Here is a 15393-nt window from a genome sequence, read left to right as displayed (position 1 = left end):
TAAAATGCATTAATAAGTTGGTAATTAGCATCATTAACCAATTCAACAAAAAAACGGTTTTTGACATTAACAATGAAATTAATTTATTCTTTAAAGGAAGAATAAATGTCACAATAAAACCATTTAAATGAGACACTAATTTATTGGAAATTAATAATGTTTTTAAAACATATAATCCCAACAATCCCCCATTTATATTTTTCAAAAAATTGAGCAAGAATGTACAGAGTTGTGCATAAGCAAAGGTGTCTTGCGACTTGAACCTTTACGTAGTGTCAATAGTCTCTCTTAAAATCTGACCATAGAGTGAACGTAAGTCTTGAACTCTAGGAGATAAAAAGATTGGTTAACACACACGACTACACTAGTGTAAAGTCTAAAGCCAGCACATTACGGCCCTGTGCTTGTATCCCAGTTTAATAAATGATATAGAGAACTGCCCATATTCTCATTGAAAGCGGCTACACTTTCACATTCACATAGGTGAGTTTATCAAGAGTACTCCTGAAAGTACCCCACTCTAAATAGAGATATAAACATCATTAAGAGTTTAAAAATTAAAATCTAAAAATTAAACTCAACCTCTACTCCCTTCGGGATATCATGCCGTGGGATGAATTCTTCAAAAGCATGATTCTCGCATCTACATATCACCTATGACTTCGTCTAGTACTTTTGAACCTATTTCTAGGTTGGGTATCCATCACAGATGACTCAATATCAATGGGCATCAACCTCATCCCTAAGATGTATTCACATCTTCTTATTAATCCTTTCGTCAAAGGAATAATGAAAACTCTTTTCAGACACTATATAATCCATATTCTCATAAAATCAACTCTTGTAGTTGTTGTTACGTTCTCAATTCATGCAATAGCCGCGGTACTATCACATTGGATTAATATGTTTTTTCTTCTATCTATTAGAGGATCGAATCGTTCCATCCCTTAAAGGATTCAACTGAAAGGATGTCCAATCAGCTTCCCAACATCCTTAAAGGATTGCGGTAACCATTTAGATAGTGTATTTCTAGTCGTATGATGTGTTTGAAACACCTCATAACCTTCTCAATATTTTACCAATTTTCCATACTAGGATTGGTAAATCTGAATATAAAACCCCTACTATGGAAGCAATATATTACACCCCCACTACAAAAAATACTTATATATATATATAGTCAATCACGTAGCAAAGAAGCATACTGAGCTACCATACTCATGTCTAGTGCAATCACACACAATCTCAAAAGCATTAGCACTAAACCAAATGAGTGAAAACTTGTTTACAGTCAGACTATATATATTTCTGTCTCTTTTAAAAATTCTGTTTTCATTGAAATGAAAATTGATCCAGAGAAAGAAAAAATTCATTTCAAAAATATACACCATCTTCACTCAAGTCTTTCATGTCAAATAGCAAACTAAGCATGTTCTCAATTTCATTTTCATCCTATAAGTTAGAATAAAAATTCAAAAAATCACTAATGCATACAAAACAGATAGTATTGTGCATTTCACTTTCATTAATTCTGAAATCATTCGAATGAATCAAGTAAACAATTTTTATTTTATAAATTGTTTTAAAGTTGTTTTTCAGAATACAAATGATAACTTATCTAACTTATATAATTTCTTTTATTGTTGAAACTACACAGTTTTCCATGCTTGGTTTACATAGATTCCCATCCTTAACTTACACAGAAGTATATATTTCTACTTATGACTATAACAAATCATACATTTTAGAAACAACATCAACAAAACAAGCATGTAAGTTATTTAGCGACGTGAATGCAAGAGTCAACAATTTTCTGTTTGCTTGTCTAAAAACAATAGGCTCATAAAAACATTTTGCCAAAAATTTAATAGTTTGAAGAACAAAGTTACTCTCTATAAGAAGTTATTTTCCAGCAACAAAATATTCATGACTAACTTTTAGTCTCACTATAGTAATGCATTTCTAGGTTCATTCTTAGTGAATTACTTGTCACCTTCATTTTTCTAGTTCCTCTGATTTAAATCAAAGTTGGTAAATCATAGGGTATGTACCCCCACTATTTTTTGACTCAAACAAGAATTTTAAAACAATATCCAAAGACTCCAAAAAATGTGAAAAACTAATGAACCAATGATCTAGACCCAAAACGTTTTACACAATATAGAGAATAAAAATTCAACCAATTTTCATGATAATAACATTTTCTAATTCACTACTCAATAGATCATATTTGATATCAAAACAAGTTACTCTAAGCATCTTTATAAAACTCTCTAATATTTTATTTCATCCAAAACCATTGCAAGTTGCGTAAGATTTAGAAGTGTACATGCTTTTATGAGTTAGGTAAGATTACATACATGTTACTCACAAATTCACCAAGTTTATAAGAAACTATAACATGCTCTCATTCGTTAATAACTCATTCATTTCTTAAAAGCATCACAAAATCTCATATTTCAAATATTCAATATTCAAATCATGTTATGATAAAATTCTAATATTATATTCAAACATTTTATCCATAACCTATCATTTGTAGTAGTGCAATGATCAAGTTCAACAAATTTCTAATATGAATCTTGTTAATAACAAGATAGGCGGAAAGTAGAATTCTTTCTCATTTCGGAAGTATGAACATTTTTTAATAAAATTGTTCTACCCAAAGTAAACTTTGAGATCGTACCAATACCGTAAATCCTAGTGATGTGAGTATATATCAACACCACTTTCTTTCAAAATGATTAGGTTCAACTTTTGAACCATAACCTATCAAAACAAACATAGTGTAAAACATCAATATATACCAACCTATCACCGTATCTACAATTCACATTAACTTGGCTTGAAAAACGTTGTTAATAACATTTGATATCCTTACATTGCCGTGCAAGAATAGAAAATAAATTCATAATCAATACTATGTTCATTTCTTGGTGAGAGTTGATATTCACATTAGTTTTGACTAGGTTTCTAATTATTTCGGTTTTGGGTACGTATAAAATTCCACCTCATAAGTTCCAAACTTATATGAGTCACATGTTTATTGTCATGCACAATAATTCTCAATATCTTGTTTCCCTAGTATTTATTCTAAGATTGAAAAATCAATTTATTCAATTTAGAATGTCATTATTTGATCACTATAATAACTACAAATAGTTCATCAAACATACCTCCATTGCTTTTAAAGCTCAATTGGTTATAAACCATTGTCCATTCTTTGCACACCAACAAAGAAATCAGCAACCCCATTGCTCCACACATCGATTAATCTCCCTCAATTTTATTTCATTGAAAAATAAAATTTTGCTCAAGTAAATGAATTTTCACCTGTCACAATCATTTACATGTGAGCATTTGGAACCAAACATAAGTAACGTATGCACTTACATAATTACTTAAAAATCAATCAAAATATAGTACTCTTTGTTTCTCTTGAATGTCAAATAAAGATTCAAAATGATATAGTTATAACATCATATATTTATAACTCTCTATCAAGCATTTTATCAAACATCTGTGGTGCACTAGTTTTATTGCTAACAATAATCTTCCTTTTCATTACCAAAACAAGAGTACGGAATAATAGAATCAAAACATGATTTTTGAAGTAATTTCTTATATCTGGAATCTCTAATCTCAAGTACCATATACGTCTTATATCTTGGAAAAACATACACAACGATTTTAAAATCACTACGTCTCTCAAACTAAAAATCCAAATGGAAAATGTCAAAATGGGTTTTGAAGATAAGTTCCTTATCTACAGGTTTCATATTATACACAAATACAAATATCAACACAAAGATCATAAAAGCGAATTCAACAAGGACTAAATTTCTGCTCGTCAGAAATTTTCAGCAACGTTGTGCAGTTTTCTAAAATACTTTAAAAATAGTTTTAGGACTCCAAAAATTCTGAAATTTCGCATGCATGACCCTCATGATGTCTAATATATCAGGTTAAAATTTCAAGACCCAATTCGTTTCCATATAGGAGATAAAAAATACATCTCTACAACATGTTAAAAAACATTCGTTTCACATCAACAATATTTTTCTATGTTAGATATTCATGATAAAAATATTATCCATGTTACAAACCTAGTCCATCAAATCAGACATAAAATTTAACTCTAGGTATTAGGTTGCGTAAAATTTCAAGCATCATTTTCAATTGTCAAAGAAAAATTATACAAATTATAATTCTATAAAATGAAAATAAAACATGATACTTATCGCGTTTAAGCAATTGTTTTCTTTTTGATATCCGTGGCAGAATAAAACGTCTTAAAATTGTTGGAACAATTGCCGAATTATGTCTGCACAACAAATAAAATCAAACACAAACAAACAACGTTATGGCTGAGTCGCGGACTAGGTCGCTATCTTTAAGACGTTTCGCGGCTCTGCCCAAGATTGTGCAAGCAGTTCTTCAATGGCGCGTCGTCCCCAGGATAAAACAGCCGAGATTAATCTCTTACACAATCGCTCTTGCACGGTGAGAGGATGTGAAACTTCTACACTTCATTCTTGCTCAGAAACTCATTTAGGAAAATAAGAGATGTTCACACACTTATTTTTCTTTCTCTAAAAATCTTTTCTTTTGTAAACCCAAGTCATAAAAGAAAAACTCTCTCACAACAAAAAAGGATTTCAACAACTCTCAAAGTTCTTTTTGACACCAAAACATAAAAGAAAAACTCTCTCACTAAAAATGTTTCAACTACTCTCTCAATTCTTTTCATCAAAATCTGATTTATAATAGTCAAAGAATTAAATAAGATTAAATGAAATGCATTAATAAGTTGGTATTTAGCATCATTAACCAATTCAACAAAAAACGGTTTTTGACATTAAAAACGAAATTAATTTATTCTTTAAAAGAAGAATAAATGTCACAATAAAATCATTTAAATGAGACACTAATTTATTGGAAATTAATAATGTTTTTAAAACATATAATCCCAACAGAGATAAACAACTATTTCGTATAAGCCCTCACTGCAGTTAACTGATGACCAGTGCTATGATCTATAACCTTACGTAGACTCGTATCAAGTGATTCCAGAACTAAACAAAGATGATTCATATTCTTGAAACTTGAGAGTAATCGAACACAATACTATCTATCCTTTGGATCTGCAACAGCTAGCTTCTTTAATATAACCAGCCTTGCTCAAGATGTCATTACTGTGTATGATCTTTATGGCAACTTATTTTGGATCATGTTTCCTTGCGTCGAGATCCTTGGCGTGAACAACAGTTGACGAAACACCACTCCCAAGTTTAGCAGTGACCTCATACCTGCTGACAAATATATCTCCAGCCTTACAGTTATAATGCCCATGTTTATTATCACAATTATCATTGGGCCCACTTCTTTTCACTTGTAAACCATCTCCTTTCCCCTTTGAAGCACCAGCATCCACTCCCTCAGCACCTTGACTCTTCTCAGAAACTGACGTTATATTTGGTACCGGCGACTTCCCTACTGAGAATATCGAGTCAACACCATCAACATCTGGGACAGCATCCTTACAATCCGAAAGTTCAGGAACAATAATAATATTAAGAGAAGAGTGCCCCATACCTTGTCTATAGGTAGAGAAGCATAATCTTCTTTTTCTGGGACATCAGGTTGAGGTTGAACCTGATTTTGTAACTCCAGTTTTTTATATTTATATTTTTTCAAAATTGCTTGCCTTCTTTTTCTGCTTTCCTCAACTCTATCAATATTCTCTTCCTCTTCCTCTTCCAGCTCAGAAAAGTTTCAGTTCGACAGTTTCCTCACAAGCAACATCCTTCGCTGCATATCTTGTTGTTTCATCACAATGTTCTAACTGCTCATGTTCTTGATGCCTAATATCCTTCTTCTCTGTACTTACCATGTTCCGATTCCAATCCATACCCCTACAGCCACGCCTCTCCGTCTCCCGAATGTCTTAGCTGCCATGCTTCTCTCTCTGCCACTCCCTTTTTGTACCCCTCTCCTTAACGTCCTTCTTGTCATGCCTCTTTTTCTCTTTCTCTAATACCCTCTCCTGACTGCAACCATACCTATCCCAAATATCTCGACCACAATGCTCAATTCGATCACCCACCTTCCTGCGCTTTCTCGAATCATAATCAACATGCATATCCTCTATAAATCCATCCCTACAAGACTTCTATCCTCCATGCCACCTCTCATAATTAGTTCCCTGAAAAAGTCAGAAAGCAGATAAGTCCTTATGCATCCCCAAAAAGAACTCACATAATATCAGCTCATATATAAATTTGTAAATACGTCTTAGTAATATAACGGTGATTACTCTTCCAAGTTTCGCCCTAATTAAACACTTTCGCCTGTAATTTCATCACAAAGTAGTCTTTTGTTTGAGATTAATTAGTCATAATTGAGGTTTTGGAAAGAAAAAAAATTAATCATAAAAAGTTATTCAATAGAAGAACAGAATAAAAAAAAAATCCGATAAAAGGGAAAAGTGATTACCAGATACTGATCTTCTTCCTCCTCGAGAATTTCACCTTCCTCTTCATCATCACCAGGTCCAGACTTTGAATATCTAGCATGTTGTTTATGGTGATGAGCGTCAAATTCATGTCTAGCCATGGATGAAAATCAAACGGAAATTTGCCGAAATACGAAATTTAGGTCTTTATACTTACGTATTTTTTCTTGTGATATTTGGTTTTTGAGAAAGCCGGCTTTCCCGAAAACAATAATGCGGGCCGGTTTCCCTTTTTCAGGGACAGGCGATAGACTTTTGAAGAACGATTTTTTGGGGACCATGTTTTTTTTTTGGGACATGGTTTTATTTTGGGTAAAGACATTAGAAGTAATTCTCGGTCATCCCATATCTAATTATTTATTTAATACCTAATTTATCCTCTTAATTAATTTAGGTTATGATTAGTGAAATGATTTAGTTAAAAACAATTAGTGAGGTTAAATTAAAAGATGGGTTTATTATTAGTTGAGTAGAATTATTGTGAGAGTAGAGTTAGAGAAGATGAATGAGAAAAACATGGAAAATAAAAAAGATTTCCAATTCACCCCCTTTGAATATTCAAGTGATGAAAACTCATCTGATTCTTCATCTCCATCCTCTCCTAGAATATTTGTTAATCTTCAAAATGATCCGGATTTGGCTTATTTCTTAGATGGTGATTTTATTCTTCCCCAAAATGAAACTCAAGATGAAAATGATGGATTTTATCAACCACAACCGGAGGAAGAGTATTTGGGTGAACAAGTATGCTCCAAACTTAGATAATGTATGTTGAATTGGTAAAAACTTCCCCAAAAATGTAAATTTTTGAACTGGATTTTGCACAGTTCGGTTACATTATATGAAGAACATGTAACCGAACTGTTCTGAAGGTGTAGTTCGGTTGCCTTGTGAGATGAATAAGTAACCGAACTCATTTGAAGACGTAATTCGGTTACTTTATCCAAACACGCATGTTACCGAACTCCATATTAATGGAAGTTCTGGGATGCAGTGTTATGTTCGGTTGGTTCGCAACTAACCGAACTTTACGTAAAAATAAAGTTTAGCTAAGTGTATACAGTTCGGTTGGTTCGCAAACTGCATGTACCAACTATCTAACCGAACTATGTTTAATAAGTTCGGTTGTTTCGCAAACTTGAACCTAACAGCATAACCAATCGAACTTAACAAACAAAAAAAAATCTGAAGTTCAAGTGTCTAGTTCGGTTATCTACATAAAATACAAAGTAACCGAACTCTGTTCCTTTTATTAGTTCGGTTGTTGCGATAAAATTCACATGTTACCGAACTCGGTTCCTTTTATTTGTTCGGTTGCTTTGCAACTTGCTTAACCAACCGAACAATGAGTTCGGTTTTCCCAATAAAATTATTATGTGACCGAACTTATTTATGATTGCATTGATGTTGTTACATTTCTTGTAGATGGAATCACAACCTATAGCAATGCATGATCAACCTTCTCCGATTGGTATGTTGTTCGAAGATACATCTACTCACTATACGAATGAGTTGGTATTTGACTTACCTATTGATGCGAAGAATTGGGCTAGAGAACATGCCAAGAGAGTCAATTGCGTCTTGGTTTTGAATGAAAAAGAAAGCAACACTCGTTTTGAAATGGTTTGTGAGAGAAGTGGAGATCCCGATGTTAGTCACAAGAGGATGGGTTATGAGTATAAAGGAAAGACTACGAGGAAGAACACAACGTGCTCAAAGAAAATCAAATGTCCGTTCAAGCTAGTATTTAGCAAGAGCAAATTAACGACGAAATGGTTTCTATCTATGGATAAGGTGGTAGGTCGTCATAACCACCCTCGTCCGGATGATCTTGAAGGGCATGCAATGGCCGCAAGGCTCACTCCTCGAGAAATGGAAAAAATAGCCAGAGTATAGGAAATTGTGTATTCCACCTTCCACAATGCTTCGCTTATTAAAACAAGATAACCCGGGTAACATATCATCTTTGTACACCATTTACAATGCAATTGAGACGCTTAAAATGAATGAATGGAATGATAGAAAAGTAATGCAACAATTATTTTTTTTGGCTCAAGAGAAAGGCTACGCGGTTCAAAAGAAGGTAGGTCCGGAAGAAGAAATAACTCATCTCTTCATTGCCCATCCGAAGAGTGTTCAATTGGCTCAATCATTCCATGAAGTTCTTATAATGGATTGCACTTACAAGACAAACAAATACGAGATGCCATTGTTGTACATTGTTGGTCGTACATCGACGAAGTCACCGTTTACCGTTGCTTTTTGTTTTCTAAAGGACGAGCAAGAACCAAGTTATACTTGGGCGCTACAACAAGTGAAGGCGATCTACCAAGATGATGAGATCCCCGGGGTTATCGTGACGGATAATGACGTAGCATTGATGAACGCAATAGAGAAAGTCTTCCCATTAGCACATAATATGCTTTGTACATTTCATATATGGTGCAATGTGATGAATAGGTGCAAGCCTCAACTTTTTCCACCTAAGAGGAAAGGATTGGAAGAGATTAGTAAGCTCCTGGAAGATGAACAAGCGGATGCAAAAGAGGAATTCGATAAACAATACACCATAAATCACGCTAAATGGGTTGCCTTCTCCGGGGAACGGGAGGCATTGACTTGGTCTCTCACCGAAGAAGAGTATTATCTAAATCTTGCCGAATTTAGAGAACATTGGTCTAGCCCCGAATATCCGGAGGATATAATAACGTATGTGGTGGAACAATGGTTGGAACCACAGAAAGAGCACTTCGTTTATGCTTTTACCAACAACTATAAACACTGTGGGAATCAAGCGACAAGTTTGGTAGAATCGGCTCACCACCGGTTGAAGAAAAATCTCTTTGGATGTGTCGATAATTTTGTGGTTGTGTTTAACGCAATGGAGAGTTACTTCAAACGCGATATTGAGAGAATTAAAGAGAAGTTCCAAAAAAGCCGCATCATGAAGTACACAAAGATTTTAGACAAAGATGGTAACATCAAGAAAATGGCGGACCTTCGGTTGTTTAAGGGACTCCATTATAATGTTTAACATGCTTGCATCAAGAGGTTAATGGTTGAGGTGAATTTGATTGACATATGGGGAACCAAGCCAGACGAGTTGTGTGTTTGCAACATGATGAAGTCTATGGGACTCCCTTGTCGCCACATGATAGCTAAGTATGAACATGGCATAATCCCTTTAAGCGATATTGATCCACATTGGCAACAATTAAGTTTTGTCCCTCCTCCAAAGAGGCGATGTCGGTGAAGAGTTTGGTGACAATGAAATGGGAAGAGCGGTTATCGAAATGTACAGGAACATGAACAAACTCGAAAGGCAAATATTTTGGGATGACATGCGTCCAATCGTTTTTCCGCATACTTCGTAGAATGTGCAAGAACCGGATAAAGTCAAGGGAAAAGGTAGGCCAAAAACCAAAGAAACAAAAAAACAAGTTAGAGAATATGCAAAGGTGTTGGCTAAAAGGAAAAGTGAAATTACTCCTTTTACTAGAGATCCTTCGGGGAATGAGTATACCGCGACGAAGTACCAAGAAGATTCTAAGAAAAGGGGAAGGAAAATTATTGAAAAAGGCGAGTTAAGTGAACGGGATATGAAGAAAAAAGGACCGAAGTTACACTCTCAACCTACTCCGTCAGAACCGAGCCAACCAAGTCAACGAGACGTGAATCTAAAGGCTCCAATTAATACACCACCTCTTGATGATAAAAGGTACTTGGAAGAGCTACCTCCTTACATTAGAGATTATGTCATATCCACCCATGACGTCCCTTCGGATGGTAATTGCGGTTTCCATGTAGTCGTACAACAAATAGGGCCTTTCACTCAAGGTGCCAAGCTATATGATGATAATCAAATCACTTATGTCCGTCAAAGGATGTTGATGAAGCTAAAGGAGAAACTGGAATTTTACAAGACAATGTTGTCCGATGGTGATGCTAGTCTCAATATTCAATTTGTTAGGTTTCAAATGTGTCTCCACGGGGCCCATCCAATCACAAGTGATCATTGGATGGCCATGCCAATATGCGGGCACTTAATCACCGACGCATTTAATTGCGTGGTTCACTATTTCTCAAAAGGTGCTAGTTTCACATACACTCCCAAAACAACCATATGTGTCTAGAAACTTAGACGTAGGAGAGTGGTGATTGCGCTCGTTAACCATAACCATTTTGTAGGCCTTCGGTTAGAAGACAATTGTCCATTGCCTCCGATATGTGGATGCTCTTATTGGAATGGATTTAACCCCGACACAATGTTGGGTTGGTGCATTATGTATGAACATAACATGGAGATGTGGAAAGCTTTGGATGAATCGGACAAAATTATACACGAAGGTTCAATTTCCCTTGGGGATGATTAAATGTATCCTTAGCTAGAATATGCATGCTTTGAACATCATCATAAGAATTAAAGATTGTGTTTTTTGGAATTTGGGTGTATTATAGTGTGTTTGCATAATTTGCTTTTATACAAAAGTCACTCTTGGTTTACAGTGATAGGTTCGGTTACCTATCAAATTTATGGTGGTAACCGAGCATATAGTTCGGTGGCATACATATATTTTAGATACTACCGAACTAGCAGGTCGGTTGATCCCGCAGAATAACGAACAAACCGAACTTCTCATGGACAGAGCATTTTCACTAATTCGGGTACTTAAAAGTTCAATAATTAATTAAAATACAACACCAAAATAACAAACAAAAGTTGTGGGTGATACTAAAGCTAAAATTGCATAACATTTAATATCTGAAACGCGTTACGAAAAAGTGCACAAGGATGCGGAAATGATCTTCATATTTGAAATTCTTTGTCTTCCATCTTCGCCATTCATTTTTTGCTGTTAAAAGAATTTCCTTGCCTGTTTCACCCCTAAGTCGATACCGCCTTACAATCCGAAACAAAGTCATAAATTCCACAACTCTCTCTTGAATATTATCAAATCGAAGTAACAAAGCTATATGATCACGGTTATGAGGGTTTCCTGTGTCGGAGCAAAATTGCTCATGAATTTTCCCCCAATAACTTTGACTCATAATACCATTCATTCTTCGTTATTCACCCCTCTTTGGATAGTATAGTTTGTAGTTTCTTCAAAGAGAGAGATCTTCATCTAGAGTAAATTTAGCACTACTAGCTGCTATTTTTAGAAGATTTTGAGACAAAATGTTAACTATGAGACACATACTTATAACCAAAGAGGTGTATAACGGCAAGAAAAATAGCCGTTACTTGAAATTTGTGTCATTCAAATTTCAAAATACAGAGTTCGGTTACATAGGAAATGCATAGACAAAACCGAACAGGGCGGTCTAAAAGTTCGGTTGTTTCGCAGATTTGGTCAACTAACCGAACTAAGCAACAACAATATTTCAAAAGTTACAGTGTAATTTTCGGTTACCTGGTATTATTTTGCAGGTAACCGAACTTAGAAAAAATTTCACTGATTTTTGAGCTCCATAGTTCGGTTACCTGGTATTATTTTGCAGGTAACCGAACAATAGAGTTCGGTTACCTGCGAAATAATACCAGGTAACCGAACATTACACTGTAACTTTGAAATTTGTTTTTAATGAGTTCGGTTAGTTGATTAAATCTGCGGAACAACCGAACTTGTTGTTTATCAAGTTCGGTTGTTTACCAAATTTAATCAACTAACCGAACTTCCTAATAATTTCTTTAAAAATTTGAGTTTAATGGAACACATATGAGTCAAATAGCCAAACTAACTAATAATTTCTTAAAAATTTGAATTTAACGAAACACATATGAGTCAAATATCCAAACTAATCCCTTAAAACACAAATTAAAAACCAAATTATGAAATTCATTTAGTAATCCATATAACTAAATGTTGGAAGCAAACATAAGAAAACAAACTACCAAATCCGCAAAACAAAAGTCTTCCAAACATAAGGAAAACAAACTACCAAATCCGCAATAAAAAAGTCTTCCAAACATAAGAAAACAAAGTACTAATTGTTGTAATCACTCATTTACCACGACTACTACGAGAAATTTTTCTACTCTTGCATTTAGGAGATTTAGGTCGTCCTTCGTCACTAGGAGTGTCATCTCCACTTCTTTGTTGTTGAACCATCCGACTTGAACCTTCCCCTTGTTGGCGACTCCTTTTCAACGGCATGGTCTGGCTTAGATCAACCTGGCTTGTATCGACAAGGTCGGGATTAAAAACATTAGTTATTTGGTTGTAGAGGTCTGTTTGTTCTCGAGTGTCCATCGGCTCTCCACTCCGGATTTTTGCCATCAATTTCTTCAACAATTTAGCACTTGCCTTCACCTTTTCTCATCAAAAACATAAGTCACTATTATTTTTCAATACTTTATAACATTTTGAAAAACAAAAATAAGAGTAAATATCTTACCGCCGAATTCCACAAGATCAAGGCCTCATCACCACACATAGGGGTAGGCTTCATAATCTTCTGATCCTCTTTCTCCATTGCCGCGTTTTTGCTTTATCAGCACGGGCTTGTTGGACACTGTTTATTACACGAGGATGAGAAAAATGTTCATACCATTCCATATATCCATCGTCAGCGGCATTTGGCTCATCAAACGAATCTTGTAACTCTTCGAATGGAACAAGTTAATCCCCAAAGTTCTTCCAGTGGTCCACTGATGGAGCAGGATCGTATTTGGGGATGAAATTCTTCTCGTTGTTCTTAGTTCCGACCTTCTTTACCTTGAAGTTGAAGTTTTCCACTTGTGGGACACTTTGGACACAAGAAAGTTATCTACTCTTCAAGGATTATACATTGTACAACCCTCAGGATGAAACAACGGTCCATTATAGCCCGCAACAGGTGAGAAATTAATAACATCAACATCCTCCTCGTCTTCATCTGATGCAATGCTGTAAGGATGGAAAACCACATCTTCCACTGTTAACTTATCCAATGTCTCCCTCAAATCCAACACCTTTTTGTTTCCTTATTATTTTCCTGTGAGTTCAAAAATTCATATTTACCAGCTGTAGGCTTCCCATAAGGCCAAGGAGTGCGAGCATGAGACAATTGCAGTTTAGGGAAGTGGTCGTACACCCAAACCTATGAGAATAGGCAACAAAATAATACATTCGCAATATGATTAGTAACAATACACATTCATTCACTTATATATTCAAACACACAAACGATAATTTAACGGGGTACCTGAACAAGGGTGTATAAGCCTCCGAAATATAGACTCCTAAGCCTCGAAGCTTTTCTGAGTTCCACTTGAACGAATGAAAGAACCGCGATGCCCCAAGAGTAGTTGTTCACCTCATCCAAGGGGTCCAATAGCTGGAGGTAATGAGCATTTATCACGTGGCCTGAAGTGTCAGGGAAGAAGACGGTTCCAAGTTGATATAACAAATAAGCAGTCACATGGTGCTTAGTCTTCTCCCCTGTCATCACCAACTTTCCTTGAGCAACCAAATCTTTCGTCCCTGAAAACTCATCAAACAAGGTTTTGAGCTTGATCTTTTTCAACTTCTTATTGTACGTGCGGTCTTCCTCAAACTCATTATACTCATCACCTTCCTTAGGCTCTTTGTTAGCTCGCCTAAAATCACGTTGTGCCTTTTTATCGCTCCATCCTAGACACCTTTCGACTAGTTTTTCAAGAACTTCATAACTCATTGAGGGATCGTAGCCATCTCGAACACTTGTTCCTGTAATTGGTAGGGCTGAGATTCTAAAAAATCATCCGGAGTTATTTCCATCTCACCAAAAGGTAGATGAAAGGTATCCGTTTCTGGATAAGCCCTCTCGGCAAATGCAGTAACAGTGACAGCATCAAATTTTTGGTGTGCATGTTGTATCCCGTTCCATAGTACACAATCAAATACCGCCAAGCGGACCTCATCACACTCATTTTTTATATTCCATACCTTGTTCTTTTGACGTTTCAAAACACGAACATCATTTTTATGATCCTAAAAAAACAACATCATATTTTATATACTAATATATATAAAAAAGAAAAATATATGTCAAAATATAATAAAATGACTGAGAAATCTAAATCTTGATGGTTAAGATTGAACCATACCTTTGTCGCAAAGATCTTGGCAGCCCATGAGTTTTTGTAGCCCATCAATACCTCCCCGCCATCTCTTGGAGTACCATATGTTGGATTCTTTGGCGGCAAACACAAATCCTTATGAGGAATGTATGAATATCTAGCACAAGGCTTTTTAGGCGTCTTTCTAGGTCTATTTACCACTATGCCTGCTTGTTCCTCTTCTTCTTCCTCTTCCTCCGAGTCCTCCTCTGATCCATCATCATCCTTATCTCCATCCTTGTCTCCGTCTTCCTCATCTTTTTCACCCTCATCATCGCCTCCCTCATTTCCTCCTCCTTGAGCTAGTTCATCTTCTCCGCCTTGATTATGTTCTTGACTGCCCATCTCTTCCACAATCTCTTCATTAACTTGTTGGCTTACGTTGTCAACATTATCTCTATTGACACCATCTTGGATGACAACACCCGGTAATGACCCACCTCCATACTTAGCATTTTTGGTTCCACGCTTACCGGTACCACAATGTACTTTTGCCTCGGGGCATGGGAGTTCTCAGATCTTCCAGTGAAGGTTGTTTTCCTCTAATCAAGAAAACAAAATATATTAGCTTAACCAATAAATGATTGACTAAATCAGATGCAACATAAGGGTTCTCCGCGTAAGGTTCGGTTTGAATAGGTTTTTTGTGAACACACCGAACTCCACATGTTTGAAAATACTGAAGAGTTCGGTTTGTCAAGGTTTTTTGCGAATAAACCGAACTCAACATTGGTCACTAATAGTAAAGAGTTCGGTTTGTCAAGGTTTTTTGCGATCAAACCGAACTCCTCATGTG

This window comes from Papaver somniferum, chromosome 3 (genome assembly GCF_003573695.1).
Source record: "Papaver somniferum cultivar HN1 chromosome 3, ASM357369v1, whole genome shotgun sequence".
Classification (NCBI taxonomy): Eukaryota; Viridiplantae; Streptophyta; class Magnoliopsida; order Ranunculales; family Papaveraceae; genus Papaver; species Papaver somniferum.
This window is presented reverse-complemented; position numbering follows the sequence as displayed.